The following is a 25,316-nucleotide window of genomic DNA, read 5'->3' on the forward strand; positions in this document are numbered from 1 at the left end:
TGGTTCAAGCCCTAACTGACCCCGCTCTGGTTCCACCAGATTTGCCTCCTGACAGCAAGCCTTGCCCCACATTCCATTCTCCACACAAGGCCAGCATAAGTCTGACCATGTCACCCCTGGGCTCAGCCCTCCTAGGGGATTCTCATCGTGCTCAGAACAAAAGCCCAAATCCTTACCAGTGACAGCAAGGTCTCTGATTTCCCATCTTTAACCCTGTTCCCCTGGCTTCCTTCATCCCAACCACACTGATGTCCTCGCTATTTCACAAACATACCACTTCTGCTCAGGATCATTGCTCCTTTGGTTCCCTCTGCCTGGGGCGCCCTTGGAACATATCCTCTCAACTCCTCCTCTCTCTCTTCCTTCTTGGTTCAGCTCAAACGCTTATCAGAAAGCCCTCCTCTGAGGACCCTCCCCAAAGTAACACTTCAATCCTTCCTATATCTATTCCTTGTTTTCCTTTCTCATGGCACTTATGACCGGCTAAGGTACATGCAGGTGTGTGTGTATCTGCTTGCTCGTTGTCTGTCTCCCTACTAGAAATTAAGTTCCATGAGAGTGGGGACAGGGCCTTGTTCTGTGCCGTATGCTCAGATTCAGAGGAGATATTTATTGATGAAATAAATAAGCATTATTTAAAATGAGAACAGAATCCAAGGAATTAAAAAGTAGGGAGAAGGCCAGCTCTCAGACAAAGGATGGTGGATTTTATGATTCATGAGCTTCCCAGAATCTTTTTAGCACTTATGGCTAGGGGATTATTTACAACCTTACGTTACTACTCTAGTGCTGTGTAGTGTTTTAACCTAGGTCAAAGCAAAATTCCTTGAGAACATGGATCATAATTTCTACTTCTGTATATGTACCCTGTGCCTAATACCTAGCGCGAGCTCAAGGGGAGCAACTGCCAAGTTCAGATAGCTGCATCTGCCATGGATGCAGGAGGAGGGAGTGATGGCATCTCTCCCATGTCCCTGCTGACCTAACGCAACAGGAGAAACATGAAGACATTAGGAGGAGTCCTGTGACCCAGGTTCAAGTCTTGGGATCACCACTTACTAGTTATATGAGCTTGAGCAAGTCCCATAATTTCTTTGAGTCTCAGTTTTCTCATTTGTTAAAAATGATCATTACAATATTTACTTCAAAGGGTATTTTGAGGATTAAAGAGGAAACAGGTAAAGTGCCCGGCACATACTCAGCATAGGGCAGGCTCTCAATAAATGTCAATATGATTCCCCCGCTGAACCTCACAGGCTCCAGTAGACACCAAAGCCTCCATTGGTAAAAAGAGACCCATTACGTTGCCAACAGAAGAGCCAAGTTCATGAAGAGACATGAGCAGGTGATAAGGGATATGCAGTTTTCTGGGTCAGGAGAACAGCTGATATATGAGACAGGGTATCCGATGCATCCAGGTGAATGATCCGGGGATCATGGCAGGCTCTGGTGTCGATGCTTTGTCAGAGGACACACACTATTCTCCCTGAAACCTCCTCAGGGAATATATTTGAAAGCCATAAAACTTTACACAGTTATTTAGGATGAGTACCCCTTGGCTTCCTCTTATTTCTGGGGTCTTTCTTCACCATGTGCTAAGGACCCCCCATCTATGAGACCCAAAGGCCCCTTCCTTCTTGGGACTTTCTGAAATTTCTTTTGTTCTTAAGTTTCTGATCCCTTCCTGCCCCAGTATGTTCTCCCTCCACTAGCTTTACTTCTCCTTTCATAGCAGCTCATGTGGTTACAATTACACCATATTTTCCTGCTAATTCCAGTGACCATCTCTCTGATGGCAAGGGTTAGGTGAGAGACAGACAGGCAGGGAGGAGGCGGGAAGGGTCACTTCTCCTGTTAACCATAACTTTGAGTTGCTGGTCCTCATGAAGGGGAAGGGAAGGGGAAGTGCAGAGGCAGCACCAAGCAGACCAAAGTCACACTCTTCCCAGGGTATTTTGGGAGCTTTGGGCTACCAACAGCTCATACAAATGTGTGCTCCCTGAGAAGCAGCAGCATGTCTCCATGGGCCCAGGTCCTCACTTATCCCCCACCTCCACCCTAGTCCTGGTCAGAGGGAACCAAAAGGACATATTAAAACAGAAAAGATGTGGGATGCCTGGGTGACTTAGTGGTTGAGCATCTGCCTTTGGCTCAGGTTGTGATCCCGAGGTCCTGGGATCGAGTCCTGTATTGGGTTCCCTGAGGGGAGCCTGCTTCTTGCTCTGCCCATGTCTGTGCCTCTCTCTGTGTGTCTCTCATGAATAAATAAATAAAATCTTAAAAAAAAAAACAAAACAGAAAAGGTGTGAGAAGGGGCTTTCTCACCAGAGCAACAATTTTTTAGCAACATTGGGCAACTGCCCTCAGTGCCTGAGCCTCCTGAGCTCAGATCCTTAGCAAAAAGCAACTCAGTGGGAATGAATGGCTTACGTGCCTGCTTCTGAGAAGCATCTTTGGGATGAGGGTGTGGAAAAGAGAGTCCTGACAAATAAGACAGGAAAACTGGAAGACAGAATTCCCAATTTTTTCCCCTCAGGGCCACTTGTTAATTTTCTATTCTCCTTTTCTTCTTCTCACCTATCACTGCCATTGACCCTGGCTTGACCCTGGCTCCTTACCATTGATCTGAGTTGGAGGAGACCAGCGGAGCCATTGGAAAGACAAGGGAAACCACGGGGTGGGGGAGGGAGTAGACATGCATCCACTGACCATGGATGAGCCAGGGCAGGAATAGGCCATCAGGGAAGACCATCAGACCTTCGCTCTTTTCAGAGCCTTTTATAGCCATACTAGAGCCTGAATAAAAGAGAAAATCAACAATACTGATCCTGCTATCAGAAAGGGAGACAGAACATACAGACTCCTAACTCTGGGAAACGAACTAGGGGTGGTGGAAGGGGAGGAGGGCGGGGGGTGGGGGTGACTGGGTGACGGGCACTGACTTGACGGGATGAGCACTGGGTGTTATTCTATATATTGGCAAACAACACCAATAAAAAATAAATTTATAAAAAAAATACTGATCCTGCTAATTATGATTTTGACTATTTATCATTTTCTGTTGATAATGACTTTTTTGCATCAATTTTCACTTTTTAAAATATTGCATAAAAACACTGTATATATTCATTACTGAATGGCACCTCCTTAGGATTTGCTCTTGCCTTACCCTTGGTTAGATTTAGCCCAGCTGATGTGCTGGTCAAGTCACTGGTCTCTTTAAGGAAAGAGAAGCTGGAGGCTATAGAAATCAAAGTCCATTTTTTAAAAATATGTAACTGCAATCCTACAAAAAAAGATTTAGAAGAAAGAATGAAAGTCTCAACCACAAAAATGGCCCAAATTTTAGACACAATTCAGATCCTTTCTTTTTCTAACAAAGCCAGGGTACTTCACCTTACCAACCACCAGGTGTCTCTGTAAACTCCCTGCCGGTCCCCACACAAGACACTCAAGATAACGTCATAAGTAAAATCTGCGGTTTTTAACCAGCTCTAAAGAGATGGCATACACCCAGAGAACAGTTTGAAATGCAACAGCTCAAATATTAAATCTACAGAGATCCATCCATTTGTCTGGGATTGCTGGCTACTAGCTAAATGCTTATGATAATACAATCTATTAACAAGCTATGAAATAGATTGTTAGAATCAGTTTGTCCTAATCAATATCCTTTCTAGAAGGTCCCTGCATTATTCTTTCCTCATCCCTTAGCCAGATTAATGTCCAACAAAGCACAATTCTGCAAGACCATAACAGTATTTCAGGAGGGTCTCAGAGAAATCAACTCTTCACCCAGGCTTTCGGGACTAGCCCACTCACTCCTCTTGGGCAGGGGATTTTGAAAACAGCATTCAAACCATTTGCTTTTGTTTAAAAAAAAAATGAGTAAATGCATAGAGTTCTATGGTCAGGGCAGCCCGGGTGGCCCAGTGGTTTGGTGCCGCCGTCAGCCCAGGGCCTGATCCTGGAGACCCAGGATGGAGTCCCATGTCGGGCTCCCTGAATGGAGCCTGCTTCTCCCTCTGCCTGTGTCTCTGCCTCTCTCTCTCTCTCTGTCTCTCATGAATAAATAAATAAAATCTTTAAAAAAAAGAAAAAGAGTTCTATGGTCAATGTCCAGTAAACAGAATGGAAGAAAAGTTGTAGCATTCTTGAAAAAGTAAGTTTACCTACGCACGTTATTTTCCACCCTGCTGTCCAAAGGAAATGTAAACAGTCCAGTGAATAGACTATTTCCCCTGACCTTGTTTTTTTCTGAGGTCATTCTGCAAATTAGCCCTTCTTCATTCCATATCTGAGAGGGGCCGGGTAAAAGGCTGTTGCGGAAAACCTCTGTGATGATGCTCTTTGAGTTTTTCCAGCTTGCCCAAGACAGCATCCATTCTTCATTCTTAAATTACTACTACGAACCATGGCAGGAACAGCCGCTAATATTTATGGAGTGCTCACTACATGCTTGTCAGCACAATAAGAGAAACTGACAAATACTATGTCCTTGAAAGGTCATTGCTCTGCGCTCCCGTGACAGTCAAGCTCACCTGGTTTTCTCCCAGCTTTCTGGGCAACTTCTTCTCATCTAACCCCTTCTTCAATGTGGGGATTTCTCAGATTCAGTCCCAGGCCCTCTACTCTTGGTTAGTGTAGCAGAAAATCTTAGCTGTTAAAATACAATCTCAAACTGTCAGAAAAGAAGAAGAAAGAGTGGGTTGCAAGAGGATAAATTGATTGCATGCACTGAAAAGGGAGTGCCAACTGCAGGTTTGACCCCTCATCCTCGCAGGGGGAAATGAATTCTTTGGATTAGTGCTTCTTGCCTTTAAAGTGCAGTCAAATCACAGGGTGGGTGGATGTCTTGTTAAAATGCAGGCTCTGAGTGAGTTTGTCTGAGGTGAAGCTGAGCTTCTTCGTCCCACATGATGCTAATGCTGCTGGTCCCCAGACCACACTCTGAGCAACAAGGCTCTAGATGACTTAATAATTATAATGAGGTACTGATAAAGTACACCTAAGTTGCCAGTTAAACTGACAGACCAAGTCCATACATAATAATGGCTGAATTATAGGATGGGGAATAGAGATTGTGAGAACTGTTTTGTTTTTTTTTTAGGATTTTATTTATTTATTTGACAGAGACATAGAGACAGCAGAGAGCACAAAGAGGGGGAATGGCAGAGGGAGAAGGAGAAGCAAGTTTCCCGCTGAGCAGGGAGCGGGATGTGGGGGCTCCATCCCAGGACCCCCAGGACCCCAGGATCATGACCTGAGCTGAAGGTAGATGCCTAACTGACTGAGCCACCCAGGGGCCCTGAGATTGTGAGAACTTTAAAGAATATTTGTTTCTGTTTTCTAAAACTCAAAATCGATTTGAACTTAAAAGGAACTTAAAATTTTGGTGATAAAAGGCTAAAAGGCTTAACCTCAAGATTAATTACACAGGCCGGAACTGCTAGACCGGGTACCCCTACCAGGAATCAATCACTTGATAACAGAATCTGCAAAATGAGCTAGTCTGAGGGGGGGTGTTTTTTTGTTTGTTTGTTTGTTTGTTTGTTTTGGTGTCTGTGTGTGGATGATCTATATGATTGTTGCAACCATAAGTTGATGTAGAAATAGAAATCCCAGGAAAGCAGAAAATTAAAATAAGAATTAAAATGTAGGTAACAATGGAGATGATGAATGAACAACCTTAAATCCACACTAACAATTTAAAATAAGATTTGCATAATAATTTCTGTAATCATTGCAAAACTAGCGTGTGTTTTACCAGGTTTTCAAGATGTTGGATGCATTTAAGAACATCCAATGTGTTTGTTTTGTGATTTTAGTTAAATGGATAGAAGAACTTAATTTAGGCTTACAATCAACACGTAAATCTTTAGAGAAGATTATTTCCTTAAAACCATAACTTTTGCTTTATTAGTTATATATGTAACTATATAAAGAGAGAAATGCTGACTTTGAGGATAGAAAAAATGCTAGTTGCTTAATAAATATATGGGATGGTCTCATTGACCTTCTTGGAGTCTATCACATGCTCTGAGTTCCCTGCCAAAGCAGGCCTTCCAAAGTTCCTTTTTCCTAGAATGCACCACCCCCGATTTTCATATGCCTCTTTGCCTCAAACCTAGTGCACTCAGTGACTCTTACCCTGGATCATGAATTCCTTACCACTGTGCCCTTATAGTCCCACAAAGTTATTAGTATTATCTCATATACAGATGAGGAAGGAGGCATGGAGAGGTTTTTATTTTTTTTTTTTTTAGGATTGTATTTATTTATTTTAAAGAGACAGAGCATGGGACCCCTGGGTAAGTTAGTGGTTGAGCATCTGCCTTTGGCTCAGGTCATGATCCTGGGGTCCTGAGATGGAGTCCGCAACAGGCTCACTGCAGGGAGCCTGCTTCTCCCTCTGCCTGTGTCTCTGCCTCTCCCTCTGTGTCTCTTATGAATAAATAAATAAAAATGTTAAAAAAATAAAAATAGAGAGAGAGAGCACATGAGTAGGAGCAAGGAGTGTGGGGAGAGGCAGAGGAAGAGAATCTCAAGCAGACTCTGAGCTGAGTGCAGAGCCTGATGTGGGGCTCGATCCCACAACCCCGAGATCATGACATGAGTCAAAATCAAGAGTCAGACCCTCAACCAACTGAACCACCCAGGGAACCCAGCATGGAGAGCAACATATATCCAAGTGGCAGATCTGGGATGGAAGCAAGTTCTCTCTTACTCGTGAGCCCACGATCAATGTTATTATGCTGAATTCTGTAAACAGCGATCTCTAAAGCTGGGTGATAATGCTGCTCGGGTGGTGTGCTGTCGTCTGCAAACACAGAGTCGCATAATTACAGGAAACTCTCAGAGCTTCCCCAAAAAGGAGATTTGGGACAAATCTTTAAACACTGCTTCCTCGAAGGACTAATTATGGGAGAACACAATGAAAATGCACACCTATAATTTAGGCCTTAATATAAGTTATGCTACTTGCCCTTTACAAAATCCATGCACTGCTATGATCAAAGGCCCAGCGCAGTGCACTCTCCTAACTTTTTTACATTGACAGAATAGCACAGTAGTTAATTGCCTCTAAAAGGATTCTGGGCCCAGACTGTCTGGGATCGAATCTTAGGGCTGCCATTGTTTCAGCTGAGAGGCTTTGGGTAAGTCACTTAAACTCTCCCATGTTCAGTTGACTCATCAGCAAAGAAAGCATAATAAAGGACCTACCGTGAGGTTGTTGTGAGGCTTGAATGAGGTAATGATGCACATAAAGAGCTTAAAACATGAGTGAATCTCTAAAAGGAGATAGCAAACATTTACTACACGTCTATTAATATTATAGAACCTGAGCAGCCAGTTGAGGAACCAGAACTTGAACCCAGGACATTAGATTCTCATCTCTTTTCCACCAGATCCAATTACTACCTTATCCGTTTTGGCTGAACTTGCTCACATTTTCACTCTGCAGGCATGATACACCTTCCATATCCCCCCCTTCCTCATTTCCATTGGTGCCTTTCTTTTCACTGTGTAATTTGAAAACCCCGACTGCAGAAGAAGGTTTATTTATAGCGGAGAAAAAATTAGCGTTATTTAGCTTGAGCTTTTCCGCAACCATCAGTCCATTACTGTAAGAGCGTCCACATTTACATTGCAACATCATTCTGTTTTCCCAGTGCCCTGTAATCATTAATTAGCTACTCAAAACAATGTTTATTGAATGTCTATGGAGAGAGAAGCCTGATCCAGCTTTCTTCCATCAGAAACCAGCATCTTCCCTGAGCTCAGATGCCCACATACCAACCACTTACTGGATAGCTCTGCTCGGATGTCCCACATGCATTGTAGACATGGCCAGATTTTAACTCGTCTCCCTGTGCCAAAACTGTGCGTTGTCCTAGCCTGCCCTCACAAACCACCACATCCCATCTGTCACCAGTCTCCCTTGGTCCCATATCCTAAGGCCATAAGGCCCTTTTCTCATCTCCGTGGACACACAAGATAGTGTGGCCTGGACTATTGCAAATTGCCTCAAGGCTGGTCCCTCTCCATCAACCTCTTCCTCTTCCAGTCCCTCCTTCACATCGCAATTACATAGATCTTTTGACATCTCACCATGACACAACCCCCTCCCCATGTGAAATCTTTCCATGTTCCCCCATCATCCATAGAATGAAGCTCTACTCCGAGACCCAGCCCTTCATGTTCTCAGCCCCACCTTCCCCACATAGTGTTAGTGCTGGGGAGGATTTGCAGCCCATCCGCAGGTTCCGTGCTGCTGCCCCAGTTACTCCCTCAGCCCGGAATACTCATCGTGCCTTGCCTGACCAGTGAACAATTGCTTCTCTTTTAAGAACTCATTTTGAGAGTTGCCCAATCAATTAAACTTTTTTCCAGCATCCCCGGGCAGAGTGCTGTACTTCCTCCTCTGTGTTCTTGAGGTTTCCCATACATGCTTCTATTATGAGGCCCAGCCTACTGTTTAATTGCTTACATGGGTGTTCCCCCGACCAGCCCGAATACCTTCCCAACAGCTCTATTTGTCTTGGTATCCCCGGTGCCTGGCACTCGAGAGGTGCCCAATAAACACTCGAGAAATACATAATTGTGGTGGCAAGAGTGAGAGCCTGTCGGGAAGGCTCCTGGCTGCCAGCTCACCTCCTCCTGCCACGCCACACCTCCCCAGGCAGCCTGGGTCAGCCTCCCTCCAGGACTGGTCCTCTGTGAAAGGATGGTGGGAGCTGAGTGCTTCGGGTCTTAACCTTCCCTGGCCTGGGCCAGTGCCAGCATGGCTTCCTGAAGAGGGAGCTGGAACCCGGATATAAATGGGGAGAAGCCAAGCTACCTATTGCCAAGCTCCATCAGGGTCCAGCTTGTCAGAACCTGTTTCCGAAAGGGTGTGCTCTGTTTGGCCCAGGAGCCCACAGATTCCAGTCAGAACGGAAGGAGCTAAGTGAGTCCAGACTCCACCTTTGACCCAAATGCAATGCAGTTGCCGCAAAGCCACATAGATGCTCAAGATTCTATGCTACTTAGAGAAAGATTTGTATGGAACTCATCTCAGGTAGCAAGACCCTTGGCAAGGGGGGACAAGTCACTTAACTATTTTTGATGAATGAAAATATTTTTAGATAAAAATTAAAATCGTTTGCTACTGGGGGCACCTGGGTGGCCCAGTTGGCTGAGTGTCTGACTTCTCCTCAGGTCATGATCTCAGGGTCCTGGGATCAAGCCCCATGTGGTGCTCCTTGCTCAGTGGGGAGTCTGCTTCTCCCTCTCCCTCTACCCCTACCCTACCCCTGCTGGTGCTATCTCTCTTTCTCTCTTAAATAAATAAATGAAATCTTTAAAGAAAAAAAAATCATTTGCTACTTTCCTAATACAAACAGGCCCCAGGAGGTAAGTTCTGACCAGAAACTCTGCTACTTAATTCAGTCTCACTACAAATATTTACTAACCGCTGGGCAGAGAGATTATGGAAGATTTAGTACATTGTTTCTTCCTTCAAGGAGCTTATAGAGAAAAAAGATAAACTTCTAAGAAAAGCTGAATAATAAATAAGCAGCGAGTTAAACAAGTAATACAAGAAGAATATGCCTCAAAGAGGTGACTCACTGCCAAAGAAGTTCAAAGCAGGGAGATGACGATGGCCCCCAGGGTGGGCGGACTCAGAGGGCACAGAGACAGGGCAGCTTGCTCTCCTCCAACAGGTCAGGTCGGACCAGCTGGGTGATTGGACCAGCAAGCCCATCGAGCTGGAGGGTAGGGGGTGGGAGTGGCGGGCATTTTGGTAGAAAGAATAGAGTAGATGCTTCCAATTTGATGTGTAAGTTTCTATTTTGCCATTTATTAGCTAGAGATCTCAGGCACTCGTTAACCTCTCTGTACCTCGGTTTTCCTGCAAGCCTCCCTAGAGCATCCAAGACCACAAGCATTTAGCACAAACACATGTGCTAAGGCCTGCGTACAAAGATGAAACGGGAAGACCTAACGTGAGGAGGGCCAGTAAATATTAGTCCTCTTCTTCCTTTACCCTCCACGGCTGTCCTCTTAAAGGAGGGTTGACCAGACCCAGCAGACTATTCCTCAGTGAAATGCAAGATGTGGGTCCAGAAGGTGCAGGAGAGACAGGAAAAAAAAAAAGTGTGGAGACACAATAAGCTCATTACCATCCACTTTTCTGCCCTCCTGTCCCACCTTCTATTACGAAGTGGTCTTTCCTCCCTGAGGCCAGGCGTCCTGATTTGCGGCCACCACCACCCCACTCCCTTGTGCTTTGACAAAGCCTGGGAGTCGCCAAGGTCAAAGGCAATAAATAACCCTTAGTCAGATGCTATCATTATCCCAAACGCCTGCTGCTCACTTAATTTTTACCTATTCATTTAATTTTTTTTAATTGCAAAAGACAACCACTAGAGGGGCCTAGGAGCTCGGACCCTATTTATTGGCAGAACGCCTGCCGTGCTTGCTGAAAAATGTTAGTAGTCAGGGTCCACAGAACATCCACTGGGAGCTGAAAACAATACCTGCTGTACCTTCTGCGATCTCTTGGTAAAGAACATGGCTCCCTTGAGGCTAAAAAGCATTCTTAACTCAACCCATCCTCCACAGCCCATCAGGCTAGGCCAAGGGTTTCTTAGCTCTGATTCCATTTTTCAGTGTTTCCTCCTGATTAAAGCCCTTTGGCTCAGCAGGATTGTCTCTAATGACAGTAAATGGTTCACATGAGGATGAGGCAATCTTTTCACATCTTGAGCTGCCATCCCTCTTGTAAAGCCCTGCCACTGTCTGAATTCACAGCCCTGGATTCTCAGGAAAGCCATCAACCTGGGGTTATAGGTTTGGTTCTTGTACCTCCCCCCACCTCTACCCCCTACCCCAATTTCTCACACCACAGGGAGAGACTTGAATAGCTATTGTATTTTATCTACCTATAGCAATCCTCATTAAAATCAACCACTCATTTGCCAACACACACACACACACACACACACCACAAAAAAAGCCCCCACAAAATTCAGGTCCCTGTGTGCCTCTGGGGTCACGATAACTCAAGTCTCCGTGACCAAAGCGGAGTGGCAAAGCTTGTTTTTCCTTAGCAGGAGTCTGCTTTCACAAGAGTTCCCCTCTTACATTTTCTTTGAGACACTCACGCACACTCCAGCAACAATGGAAAGGAGCATGATTTCCCAAGCAGGTTGCCTAGAAACCACTCCTGTGGTTCTGAAACTAATTTAAACATGAAAATTCAGCTCCTGACTCATGCCAGGAATGCATGTAATGGTTTTCTCAGTATTTTACTTTCTTTTTCTTTCACATTACAAAATTATGCATGCTCATTGCACAAAAATGGAAAAGAAGATGAAAATACACAGGTCCAGAAAGAGAAAAATCCCCCATAATCTCACTACCAGAGGCAACTGCTGTTGTCAGTTGGGGATATTTTCTTCCAGACTCTCTGCTTCTATGTATTTTTAGCATTGTTGATATTAATACTGAATTTACATAGATCTTGCTTTTTTCACATAGGATATTACCAGCCTTTCCCATCTGGCTAAAATTCTCATAATGATTTTTTTTTAAAGACTGCATTATATTACAGTCAATTTCCCATTATTTACGTGACCATTCCCTTAATGCTACACATTTAAGTTATTTCCAATCTTACACCATTTTAATCGATGTAGTCATGGTCATCTTAGTCCAAAATACTATGTATTTCCTCATTATAAAGTCATAAAAGGAATTTCAAAAAGGTTGAGTGTTTTAGAAACTTTTTTTAAAAAATTGAACTAATGTATGTTTATAATTTTTTAAAAACTTAGACCATTAAAAAGAAAAGTAAAAGTAAAAGTAAAAGAGAACTGTTCTATCTAGTACCACTTCCTATAGGTAATCACTGCTACCAGAAGGTTTCTAGGAATATAGAAGCACATACCTGTGTTTGTTTATTTGACACTATACTCTGTTCTACCACTTACTTACTTTTTTTACTTACTGCATCTTGGAGATCTTTCTACACCAATCCAAGTTGATCAGTTCTTTTTAGAAGTTGCACAATATCCTATTAGATGATGTGCTATAACTCAAATGCCTGGACAGTACTTCTTACTGCGCATGATACGTACTCCGTGAGCTGGGAACCCAGCACAGGGTCTGAATCTACGCTGCTCTCTCTGTCCACACTGCACCTTTGCCGAAAAAGGGAACACATGGTTGCACAGGTAACAGCTTACCTCTGGAATTAGCATTATAGTCTATAGAGGTCTCCAAATTTTTCCCTTTTTTGCTCTTTTGTTATGGTTGTTTTCAAACTAAAAGTTTACTTACTAATCCTCGCCCACACTCCCTCCACCCCTACCCAGCCCCAGGGAACCACCATTCTACTTCTATCTCTATGAGTTCAGCATTCTGATTAATTGATTGATTCTCTTTTTTTTTTTTTTTGGTTTATTTATGATAGTCAGAGAGAGAGAGAGAGAGGGAGGCAGAGACACAGGCAGAGGGAGAAGCAGGCTCCATGCACCGGGAGCCCGACGTGGGATTCGATCCCGGATCTCCGGGATCGCGCCCTGGGCCAAAGGCAGGCGCCAAACCGCTGCGCCACCCAGGGATCCCGGATTGATTGATTCTCTATTTAAGTAGAGTATTTGCCCTTCTCTGTCTGCCTCATTTCATTTAGCATAATGCGCTCCACATTCATCCCTATCAATCTGGCAATAGCATAATTTCCTTATTTTTTAAGGCTGAGTAATATCATTCAATTATTATATATATGAAATATATATGAAATATATATTATACTGTATATTTATATAATATTATATAGACATCTCATTTTCTTTTCCCACTCAACCATCAGCAGACACATAGGTCGTTTCCATGACTTAACTATATGAACAATTCCGCAACATCCCTAGAGTACAGATATCTCTTCAAGATAGTGAGTTCATGTCTTTTGGATAACAGCGCGAAAGTGGGATTGCTGTATCATGTGGCAATTCTATTTTTAATTTCTTGAGGAATCTCCATACTGTTCTCCACAGCAGCTGCACCAGTTGGCATTCCCACCAGTAGCGCACAAGGGTTTCCTTTCCTCCACATCCTCGCCAGCATTTGTTGTCTCTTGTCTTTTTGATAATAACCATCCTAACAGGTGTGAAGTGATAAGTCTTTGTGGTTTTCATTTGCATTGCCCCACTGATTAGTGATGTAAAGCACCTTCTCATGCACCTGTTGGCCATTTGTATGTCTTCTTTGGAAAAACGTCTATTCAGATCCTTTGCTCATCTTTTAATTGGGTTATTTGGTTTTTTGCTGTATGAGTTCCTTACATATTTTAGATATTAAGTCTTATCAGATTTGTGGTTTGCAAATATTTTCTCCCGTTCCATAGTTGCCTTTTAATTTTGTTAATGGTTTCCTTTGCTGTGCAGAAGCTTTTTAGTTTGATGTGGTCCCACCTGTGTATTTCTAGTTTTGTTGTTTTTACCTCTACGAACTTTTCTTATCTCCACACCTGTTGTTTTTTGAGCATGTTTCCCCCTGCCACTTATGTATACTTATCTATTTATAAGTTATACACATATACTACTTTATGAATATACCGATGTTTACATGACAGGACACACACTAAAGATGGACATTTTAATGGGTTGAATTAAAGATGAAATAGACAACAGTAAATTTATTTAATAATAAATTATATAAAAATATATATGTAATAAGATCATTTTACTCTTTTTGATCATGTGATTGCATATACTTCATCATACTTAAAAATATTGATTTAACATCCTATATTACAGTTATTCTGGGCTTTGATTCTAAGTTCAGCTTATTTCAATAGTTGATTTTAAGGGTTGTTTTTGCTGGCCCTACTTGGAGTCCTGCCAACCAAAAATACAAACTTGTTTTGAAAATCCACTTTGTGCTCACATTATTTAGTTTATCTTTGATTCATGGCTACTTTGGAAGAATCTTTTAATGCTAGCTACCAGGGGTGCCTAGGTGGCTCAGTGATTGAGCATCTGCCTTTGGCTCAGGTTGTGATCTTTGGGTCCTGGGATCAAGTCCCGCATCAGACTCCCCGCAGGGAGCCTGCTTCTCCCTCTGCCTGTGTCTCTGCCTCTTTATCTGTATCTCTCATGAATAAATAAATAAATAAAATATTTTTTTAAAAAAGCTAGTTGCCCATGTCATAACCTTTAGCTTAACTAAAATTAGGTGAGATTATTCCATAAATCCATTTACCCAGGCACATGTCCAAAACCAGATCCCTGATCTTCCACTTCAAGCCTGCTCTCTGCCACATCTTCCATGACTCAATTATTGACAACTCCAGCCCCTCAGCTGATCAGGCCAGAATCCTTGTGTCTCTCCGTCAGCTTCCTTTCCTTCTCTCAGCACTACATGGAATCCCTTAGGAAACCTATTAGCTCTACCTTCAGGTCATATCCAGAACCTGAGCCCTTCCTGTCCCTTCTCCAGTACTGTCCTGGTCTAAGCCACTGTTCTGTCTCACAGCTCTTGCAACAGCACCCTAACCATCTTCCTATGTCTGTCCTTTCCCTCCATAATCTCTGCATCACAGCAGCAGCATGTACAAGCCTTAAAAAAATTTTTTTATGTCAAACTTACAGAATAGCAAGAAAAAGAATAGTACAAAGAAAACTATTCCCTTACCTCATAGTCCTCTATAGTTAGTATTTCTCCCATCTGTTTGTCTGTCTGTCTACCTATCTAAAAGGCATATATGTAGACCATTTACTCTAAAACACTTTAGTGTATTTCCTAATAAGAATATTGTCTTGCATGACCATAGTACTGTTACCGACCTTAGTAAATATAACATAAACACAGTAATTTTATCTAAGCTACCATCTGTCTTCCTAGCTTGTCAGTTGGCCCACTGACGTTCTGTAAGACATTTTATTTTGTTTAGAACAGGATCCAGTCTGAGATCAGGGTCAGGTATGATATTTACTTGCTGGAACTCATTACTCTGCTTCATTTGGAACATTCTACTTTGTCTTTTATGATACTGACATTTTTGAAGAATACTAGTTCTCTCTCCCCTATTTTTTTTTAAGATTTTATTTATTTATTCATGAGACACACACACAGAGAGGCAGAGACATAGGCAGAGGGAGAAGCAGACTCCCTGAGGGCAGCCGGACATGGGACTTGATACCAGGATGCCAGGAAAACTACCTGAGCCAAAGGCAGATAGATTCTCAACTGATGAGCCACTCAGGTGCCCTTCTCTCCCCTATTTTTAAAAGAATTTTCTCATTTGAGATTTTTTAAATTTAAATTCAATTTGCTAACATATAGTATAAACACCTAGTGCCCATACCATCAAATGCCCTCCTTAGTGCCTGTTACCCAATTACCCCATCCCTTTGAAACCCTTTGTTTGTTTCCCAGAGTCAGGAGTTTCTTATTAGAGAGGTCTTCCTCTCTAATTTTCCCCCATTCAGTTTCCCCTCCTTCCCTTAGGGTCCCTTTCACTGTTTCTTATATTCCACATACAAGTGAAACCATCTGATAAGTGTCTTTCTCCGATTGACTTATTTCACTCAGCATAATACCCTCTAGTTTCATTTGGGGTTTTTTGATGATTCCTCACCATTAAATTCAGGTTATGAATTCCTGGCCAGAACATTATAGTGATGCTGTGTCCTTGGCAGGGTATCACATCTGGAGGCACACAAAGTCCATCTGCTCCTTACCAGCAGCATAAATTTTAATCAGCCGACCAAGGTGTGGTCTGACTTCTCCACTGTACAGCAACTATTTTTTCCCCTTGCAACGAATAAGCAATTTTTACATGGGTATTTTAAGACCCTGCAAATATCTTATTCCTCATCAAAATTTCCACTTGGATTTAGCAACCACTGACGATTCTTGCCTAAGCTGATCTTTTATTGGATGACTGTAAAGGGTACCTATCAAACTCCAACACAACCAGCACATGTACCAGACAACATATGACATTCTACTGTTAAGCAAGAGCCCTTTCTTCTCCTTATCTACTTATTATCAGCATGGATGCATGGATTGCAACTTTTCACTAGTTTGTGACCCATTGCTGTCTTTAATTACTTCGATGCTCAAACTGCCTCCCATTTACCCGGTGGAAGCCGCCTGGGTGCCTGTGCTCTTCTTTGAAAATGAGATCCCATACAGCAGTATGCCCCGTTTTTTGAAAGTTTACATTATGCCACTTGGCTTTTACAAAAGACCTACATTAGTACCTGTTTTCACTAATTGAAAGAAATCCAAGAGAATTTTTGTTTTTGTGGAAAAAGGTGAAATGCAAAAACAACATTTGGTGTTTGTTTGACAGCAAGCGCCCAGCGGCGAGAGAGGGGCCCCGCCAGGCTCCTTCCCCAGGAACCACGCTCAGCATCCTAGTGTCAAGCCACCGTAGTTGTGAATTGGGTCACAAGCATCTGCACTTTATTGCAATTTATTCTGTGCATTTGTTAGCAAGATGTGTCGCCAGACAGCAGGAAAGCCTATGAGAGGTTATTTCTTGAGTCTGGGGACACTCAAAATTGCTCCATATAAATTAATGGTAATTGCTCCTTTGCTTTATGCCATTTTGGCTTATGAAAGGTTTCAGAGGAACGTTCTACTTTTGGATAGTGGGGGAAATCTGTAACTTCCCTGCTCTGAGTTGTAGCCGTGCAACCTCTCCAAAGGAAGAACCCATTTCTAGCCCTGGTTTTAGAGCCTTCTCTCAAAGAATAACATGCTGCCCAAGACAGGCCTATGATATAAAGAAAGATTCATCATGAAAAATCTCTGAATGAAAGTCTCTGTTAAAAATAATGTGGAGCAGTCTCTGCTTCTCAGTGGCTCAGGCAGTTAAGTGTCCAACTCTCAGCTCAGGTCATGATTTCAGGGCTTCAGATTGAGCCCCACATCAGGCTATGCACTGGACATGGAGCTTGCTTAAGATTCTCTCTTTCCCTCTCCCTCTGCCTGCCCCCACTGTCTCTCTAAATGAATGAATGGATGGATGGATGGATGAATGAATAAATGAATGAATGAATAAAGTAACATGGTACTTAGGTATGTGCTGGCTTAATTACTGAACCTCCAGCCATCCCCCAGAGGGGCAAGTACTATGCATTGAGCATGGAGACTCAAGTAAGAATGGAGCTCAAGAGACTGATGTCTGAACAGACAAAGCAAAGAGAGGCAGTGTGGTACAGTGGTGGAGAGCACAGACCCCCAGCCGGACTGGCTGCAATTGGGAGAACTCAGTTCTCTGGCTTCGCAGCTCTGTGACTTTGGCAGGCTACCTGACGAGGCTGTGTTTTGGTCACGGCACTTGTACACTGAGCACCACTATGGTGCATCTGTCTGCTGCAATGATTAAGTGACTTAGTACTAAAGTATTCAAACCAATGTCTGGTCCACAGTTAGCTCTCAATCAGTGCTGGCTGTTGTTAAAATATAGTAAATAGAAGTGCTGTAAAAAGGATGTAAATGTAACCTTTCTGGGAGTTTCGAAGGAAGTAGCAAGTGAGCCAGACCAGAAGAAGAAAAAGGACTTCCAGGTAGACCTAAGGGCGCTGGTCAGGGAGATGGCATCTCATTCCTGCAATGACAATTCCTTGTTTATACACTTTGTATTTACCCTGTGTCTCCCTTCCCCTCTGATTTCTGGTTCTCCTTATTATATGAAGGAATGAACAAACTCACCAAGAAACACCATACCCCATGACATGCTGACAGCATTTCACAACATTAAATATGACTTCAACACAGTCAGGATTGACTCCCTGCCCATCTAACCGCACCCCCACACGCTCTAAATGACCTCCCCAGGTCCGCCCTGAGTCTTTTTACCTAGCCATCAGGGAACCAGGGAGCCAGTGCAAGGCCTGGCTTGGGATGAGAAAGGGATGGGGCAGTACTTATGAACCCAATGGAAGATGGTAGCCAAAATGAGTGAAGAGGAGTGTGCTCTCATAACCAACTCAAGCATTCAAGTTCATTTTTGAGAATACTGTATGGGCAAGGGTGACATTAAAAGTAATTAACACACACAAAAAAAGTAATTAACAACTAGTACAACATGGACAGTCATCAGAGCAGAGAACGGCATCAACAACCTGCCATGGTGCAGAGCTACCCTGTGTGCTCTGCTCTGTCCAAAATAAATCTATTCATAGTCAAGACTCTGGATCTACCCAACTGGCTTCCAAGTTGCATATCAGGTCAGAGTAGGAAAACTAGGTGTCCAACCCAGGATCATATGCAGCACCAAGCACAGTATCTGTACATAGTAAGTGCTCGATATACATTTGCTGAATGAAGAAGCAGCATGATTAGAAGCATGAACTTCAGAGCTAGATGGCATTGGGCTAGAGTCTTGGCTATGCCGTGAACTGTCTGTGTGGTCTTGAGCAAGTGACTTAAACTCTCTGTGCTTCAGGCACCTTACTTATACAGTGGGGATAATAGTAGTTGCCAGATTAAATAAGAAAAGACAGGTTTGAACAGTACCTAGCACATAGTAAGAACCCAACAAGTATTAGTTTTCAATGTCAGTTATCTAGCATTCAAAAAAGAGGTGTGTTGGAGGACTCACATAAAGGATCTAAGCCACTAGTCAGGTAGTCAAATAAATGTTGGCCAGCCCCAGGAAAGAAATTGCTGTCATTTGGCTAAAGCCAGATACTTTTTACTTGAGTTTCAGATATACTCTGCCTCGCTCTAGAAGTTTCTAGGTCCTCTCCTCTTTGATTCTAGGCTTGGTCTTCCTGACCCTAAGGAATCATCCTAGTAAAAAGGAAGATGTTATCCCAGGTGCCACACTTGGGAGCTCCTGTCTTCATTCACTGCCTCTGCCAATCTCTGGGGAGCCTCTCTCAAATCAGAAGCAATGCTCAGCTGGGGCTGAGGGTCTAACAGGCACCTGGACCACTGCCTCATTTCCTAGTTAGGTGTCTAATTTCGTCCTCTTCCTGCCACCACGCAACTCATCCACTATGTCACATAGAGCTAGACAAGTAATATCTCATAGCCCTGGTGATTAAGCGTTCACCACGTGGCCCCAAGAAGCAGACAAAGCGTCGTTTTTGTTTGCAGATGAACCATTTAATAAGAGACTGATGCTAGCGTTTGCTAGCTATTTACAAGGAAGTCAAGCAGTGGTGACTTAGGTTTTCCACCTCTGATTGGGAGTGGGAGGTGATTTTCAAGGGTAATGTCACTTAGCAACTGAAAGGAACTCTAAAAGGGCTCCTTTCTGATCTGTGGCTAATCCAGGTGACTTTGGGATCCCCATTTCCTTGAGATTAGAGTGCTCACAGTAGATACCCTCTTTATCAATTGGCTGTATGTGCTTCCTGTCCCAGGGGTTTGAGATGGGCAATTGCAGCCACGACTACCGGATATAAGCAGAAACTTTACAACCACAAGCTTCCTTGTTGTTGCTGTAGCCCTTCTGCTTCCAAAGTTCAACGGGAAAATAAAGTGGGTCTCTTGGCCCACAGCTCCATTTCTAGCCAGTTCTTCCAGAAAGGAGCCTTGGTGAAGGATGACAAGGTTGAAAGGACATTTAGGGCCAGCAATCGGTTGTCCATTCTTTTTTTTTTTTAAGATTTTATTTATTTATTTGAGAGAGAGAGAGAGAGAGACAGTGCAAGCACAAGCAGGGGGAGAGGCAGAGGGAGAAAGAAAGGGAGAAGCAGACTCTCCACTAAGCAAGGAGCCCAATGCGGGGCTCAATCCCAGGGCCCTGGGATCATGACCCAAGCTGAAGGCAGATGCTTAACCAAGGTGCCCTTGGTTATGTATTCTTTTTTTTTTTTTTTTTTTTTTTTTTTTTTTTTTTTTTGCTTTTTAAGATTTTATTCATTTATTCATGAGAGACATAGAGAGAGAGGCAGAGACACAGGCAGAGGGAGACCAGACTCTTCACAGGGAGCCCGATGTAGGACTCGATCTCTGGACTGAGATCACACCCTGACCCAAAGGCAGACAGAGGATCAACCACTGAGCTACCCAAGCATCCCTTGGTTATATATTCTTGATTATCCATAGCATTTAGTAGTCAGAATGGAAAGGAAAAGCAATATGTTCATTTTCTATTCAACTGGTTGATTATAGACACCAAGATAGTGTTATAGGAAGTCATAATGTTAGAGCAGGAAGGGGCCCTGGAGACCAAATAAAGTTACCCATTTTAGAGAAACTGAGGCCTTAGAACATTAGGTTTCTCTCTCAAGACCATCACATTGTCCAGCAGTAGAGCCAAAATTAGCACCTCGATATCCTGCTACAGGTCTAAAATATTAACCCTTGCACATGGCAAGTGGCATTTTCCTGGCAGCAGAAGAAATATACAAGAAGGTAATTCTAGTTCTGGGATCCAATCCTACTCGAGTCTGAGCATATCTCATAACTCCAGCAATAGGCTTGTGGAGGAGATCCTAATTGTGTCCAAATCCATTCTCCCATCCTACAGTAATAAAATGCCAAAGGCTAACAGGGCACAGGGCTACTCAGGAAAAAAAAGAAAAAAAGAAAGCTACACTTCCTTGTATGCCTTACAATGAACTCATGTCTGAGTCCTGGTCAGCAGGATGTAAAGGAAAGTAGGGAGTGCTTTAAAGGACAAATGTATACATTATCCTCCAGGCCAATGACTGAAGAGCTGACCCAAGGTCTGGAGCTGGAGCAGCCATCTTGGGCCACGAGGTAGAAGCCCGATGTTGAAGAGGACGGAACAACAAGACAGAACAAAGCAGGTGATCGGGGTGCTACCACACCAGCCCTAGGTTGCCTCTGTTTATATGAGAGATAAATATTTTTTAATCCTTTTAAAACCACTGCTATTTGGGGGGGGGGGTGGAGTTCAGCCTCAAGAAAAATAATGCAACTCTAATGTCAGCAGCAAAACTCTTTTGAAAGTTTCCTGTAGGGCAGCCCGGGTGGCTCAGTGGTTTGGCACAGCCTTCAGTCTGGGGCCTGATCCTGGAGACCCGGGATGGAGTCCCACGTCGGGCACCTGCATGGAGCCTGCTTCTCCCTCTGCCTGTGTCTCTGCCTCTCTCTCTTTCTCTCTCTGTGGGTCTCGTGAATAAATAAATAAAATCTTTTTAAAAGAAAGAAAGAAAAAGAAAAGAAAGAAGAAAAGAAAGAAAGAAAGAAAGAAAGAAAGGAAAGAAAGAAAGAAAGAAAGAAAGAAAGAAAGAAAGAAAAGAAAGAAAGAAGAAAGAAAGAAAGAAAGAAAGAAAGAAAGAAAGAAAGAAAGAAAGAAAGAAAGAAAGAAAGAAAGTTTCCTGTAGAGTTTCCCAGAAAGAAATATGAGGATTTCGTTTCCTGGACCTGGTGCCTACTTAAAGAGAAGCGCCTATTTCATAGAGAAAGGTGAGAGCCAAGGAAAGATCCCATCTACAAAATAGAGCCACTCTCTGATGATTTGACTTCATTTGGTTTTTAAACCAGTTCCTCCTTTAAAACAAGAGTTCTGTGGAAAAGCTGAGCTATCTGTTCATACCTACAAATCAGAACATCCTCCACTGATGGATTAGGAGCTTGGGGAACAGGTGTTGTCGTGTCGTGGCTTCAGGAGGAAGTGACTACCCTCGGGGAGGGTAGGCCATGTGGGACTGACGGGATGGGAGTGCAGGAGGTAGCACAGCCAGGAAGGAAGGTGCACAGGTGTGGGGGCTCCATCACAGTGGGTCTACTTGGACTCGTCTTTGGGAGGCTGGGACAGCACATGACCACCAGAGGGCAGCAGTGGGAGGTGAACCTCAGGGGCCTCCACATGGTCACTCACCCCAGGTCCCCAGTGGAACCCAGCCTGCTGGTCCAACCCGGGTCTCTCTGCTTCTCTTTGTCCAAAGTCGCCCTCCTTACCAGAGGGAGTGGGAAAGGAGTCGCTTCCCTAAGCGGAGGAGGCCGAACCAGCAGCTTTCATAGTCATCAGCTTAGGGTTCCCTGACAATAATCGTTCCCTCCTTCTACCACTTTTTGCCATCTCTACATCACACATTCAACATCTTATTAAAATAGACTTTATATTGGGTTGCTTTTTTTTTTTTTTCTTCACTTGGCTTTGCCCTAAGCAATAACAGCTGTGAAGTAGCAGGTTTGGGGTGGCATAATTATTACATTAAAAAAAAAATGTCTGTATTACCAGAAAATCCTCTAGCTACCAGTAGCGGTATGCTTAGAGAAACACTGCATTATTTCATCAATGCCCCCAATGACCCAACGAAGAAAGAAACAATATTATCCCCATTTTACAGATGAGGAAGTTGAGACTCCGTGAGATTAAACAGCTTCCTCGGGAGTTTTTCACCAGAGCTGGGATTTGAGCCAAGGTCTGTTTGAGTTGAAAGGCCTAGTGCTTGCTTTCTCCCAGGAGAAGGAAGGCGAAGACCTCTAACGCTGAAGCAGAGGAGGAATGAGAGGGAAGACTCCCAATCCCACCAGAAATCCTCCCCTCAGCTCTCCCTCACTTGCTGCCATTTCTTCTTTTCCTTCAGGTTCTAAGAATGTCTCCTTTGCACCAAAACAGAACATTCCAGAATGCATCCCTCCTAAATAAAGGCTGCCAACTCCTCATCAGGAATGAAATGTCCTTTGGGATTTTTTTATCATCTCTAAAATGACGATAAAAAAATTCAGCTCTCTGTAGTCCTGGATAAACCAGTAGGGAAGGAGAACTAAACTTTCTGGAGGAGTCTCACAACATACCCGTGGGAGGCTGTGGAGTGTGCACTTGTCACATTGAGCCCGGAGAACGGCGGGGAGTAGAAACCTCAACATTTATCTGCAGCGACTGCTCATACCTGAGAATCACGGTGAGAGGTGTGGTCGAAGAGAAAACCCCAGACTCTGCTTCTTACCAGCTGCGTGACCTTGGGCAAGCCCCTTATCCTCCCTGGGCTTCAGTTTCACCCTCAATCAGAAAGAAGGATCTCTGTCCCAGAGGGTTATCTTAGCAGTAAGTGGGGGAGCCTGTAAGTTAGTATTAAAACATGCTACTATCATTGTTATTATGTTAACTTACTGTGAAAGTACAAAGGATGTTCTTTTTTTTATGTAGATTATAAACCAATTTTTCCTTTTCTTTTTTTGAGATATCAGAGTTGTATCGATATACATTGCAAAATGTGAAAGGACAGATGTGGCCCTGCCATAATAATAATCAGGTCCACAGCTTAAGCAGGAAGGGTTTTCATGTTCAAACCCAGTTAGCTTAAAGTAAGTTGTCGCACTTGGGAAATATTGCCTTGTCTTTCTGGAAACAAAAAAGAAGAAAGAAAGAAAAAGAAAAGAGAAGAGAAAAGAAAAGAAAAAAGAAAGAAAGAGAACATGTCCTAAAGCAACCCAAAAACTGTTAAATTTTGAAATACCCCTGGCCCCAAAGTCTCACTTCAGACACTGTTTCCTCTTTCCTGAATATTCTAGCCCAATATGCATGACTTTTTGCCTCTGCCCCAGGGCCCCACAGAAAGAACAGACAGGACATGACTTTGCCCAAATTAGTTTCACTTTCTCCAACCAGGCCAGTCACAGCCATGGAGAGCTGCCTCCCATGGCGCTGAGGGCATTTCTGTTTTTCTTAGTGCAAGGCAGGGAGGACTTAAGTCAGAGAGCTCGGTGATGCAATGAATTTTCCAGCTGCCAATGACACTAGAACCTCATCACATTTTTTTGTCTTCCTTCCTAACCCCGGAGTGTAGCAAGCATCCATGTTCTCATTAACAAAGCCACCTGTTGCATTACCACCTGTGATGACTGAGGCAACCTTTGTCTACTACTTATTTACCATCTGGCTTCACAAGATGGAAGCTACGTAGTGCAAATAGCAGAGAAATAAAGTTGGAAGGCAGCTGGGTCCCCAACTTCATGGAACCACATACCAACTCTGGAAAGCTTCTGCGTGATGAAATCACCAAGAGCCTTCCAAAAACCAGATGTTCCTGTCCCTCTCAGGATGACTACCATCCCCCATAGCTCTCTGCTAGACTCATCTCAACCCCACTCTGCTCTAATGCCAGCACAAACAGATGGCCTGGGGAGCAGTGTTCTCTTCATCTCATCAACTTCTCTTTGTCATACTGTAGCTTGATCCTTCTGGAGAATGGTATTCAATCACCAGAGACTCATTCTGTAGAGCTTGATTGACCAAGGGGAGAGAACAATCTTCTTACTATAGCCTAAATGTAGATATCTGGGACCCCAGCCTGTCTCCCCACCCCACCCCACATCTGATATGTAAACAGCTACGTTTTAAACAACTTCTCAAATTCTGAGGGTTTTATCTGTCTAATCAGCTTAGTGTTGAGGGAGTTTGGAGCAGTCAGACACTCACTCGCCAATGGCTAAAAGAGAAAGAAATACATAAAAAGATTTGTTAGTAGTCACTTTGTGCAAAGCAGAACTCACATTTGTCTTCCGTCTAAAAAGCTGGTCATCGACTTTTTTTTTTTTTTTAATTTTAATTATTTATGATAGTCACACAGAGAGAGAGGCAGAGAGACAGGCAGAGGGAGAAGCAGGCTCCATGCAGGGAGCCCGATGTGGGATTCGATCCCAGGTCTCCGGGATCACGCCCTGGGCCAAAGGCAGGCGCCAAACCGCTGCACCACCCAGGGATCCCGGTCATCGACTTTGAATGTGGTTTCATTGATGCCGTTAGAAAATATTTTACCTCTAAACGAAAAGAAAGATGAACTGCCTCTCAGAAAAGGCAGAAGTAAGAGAGAATAAAAAAAAATAGAAAAGCTGATACAATTCTGTTTTGATGTTTGATGACATTCAGTGTCCCAGAACAGTGCTTTGGGAATAATTTTTCCTTTTGATCTTGCAGTATGAATGGACACGGAGACCATCTATATGAAAGGACAACCTGGGTACATAGGGCAGAACAAAAGAATTTGCCAGGAATGGGAAAAGCACACATATATAAATAAGCAGAAACATTAACTCCTGTCTGACTACTAAGTTATAATCTCCTCTCCACTCCATATCATACCAACCAATTATTCATCAGTACCCTTCAAATGTAAAGAGTATGGTAAAATTTATGTTTCAGATTTATCTCACCTTGATGCCAGGGTGGCCCTCCCGGGCATATCTGCCATCTGCCCCTTCCACGATCCCTCCTCCCTCAGGGACCAGAGAGTAGCACTCATCTTGAATTCTCCTGTAAGCTGCAACGCCTAAGGATGATCTGATGCAGGTATATAGTCTCCGCAACGTGTCCCTCTCTTCCACTTTCTTTTCTTGCTTTCCCACATCCATTAGACTACTCTCCTCACCCAGATCCTTCC

At 43.4% G+C, this 25,316-nt stretch overlaps 1 long non-coding RNA gene across 1 annotated transcript; it reads left to right on the forward strand.

Annotated features, from left to right (window-relative positions):
• The first annotated feature begins 11,983 nt into the window (after positions 1 to 11,983).
• Positions 11,984 to 24,611, forward strand: LOC140610504 (uncharacterized). The gene is made up of 3 exons (XR_012012133.1): positions 11,984 to 12,221; positions 20,662 to 20,771; positions 22,521 to 24,611. It is a non-coding gene; the product is annotated as an uncharacterized lncRNA (long non-coding RNA).
• Positions 24,612 to 25,316: the final 705 nt, after the last annotated feature.

The sequence above is a fragment of the Canis lupus genome, chromosome 2, assembly GCF_048164855.1.
Source record: "Canis lupus baileyi chromosome 2, mCanLup2.hap1, whole genome shotgun sequence".
Lineage (NCBI taxonomy): Eukaryota > Metazoa > Chordata > Mammalia > Carnivora > Canidae > Canis > Canis lupus.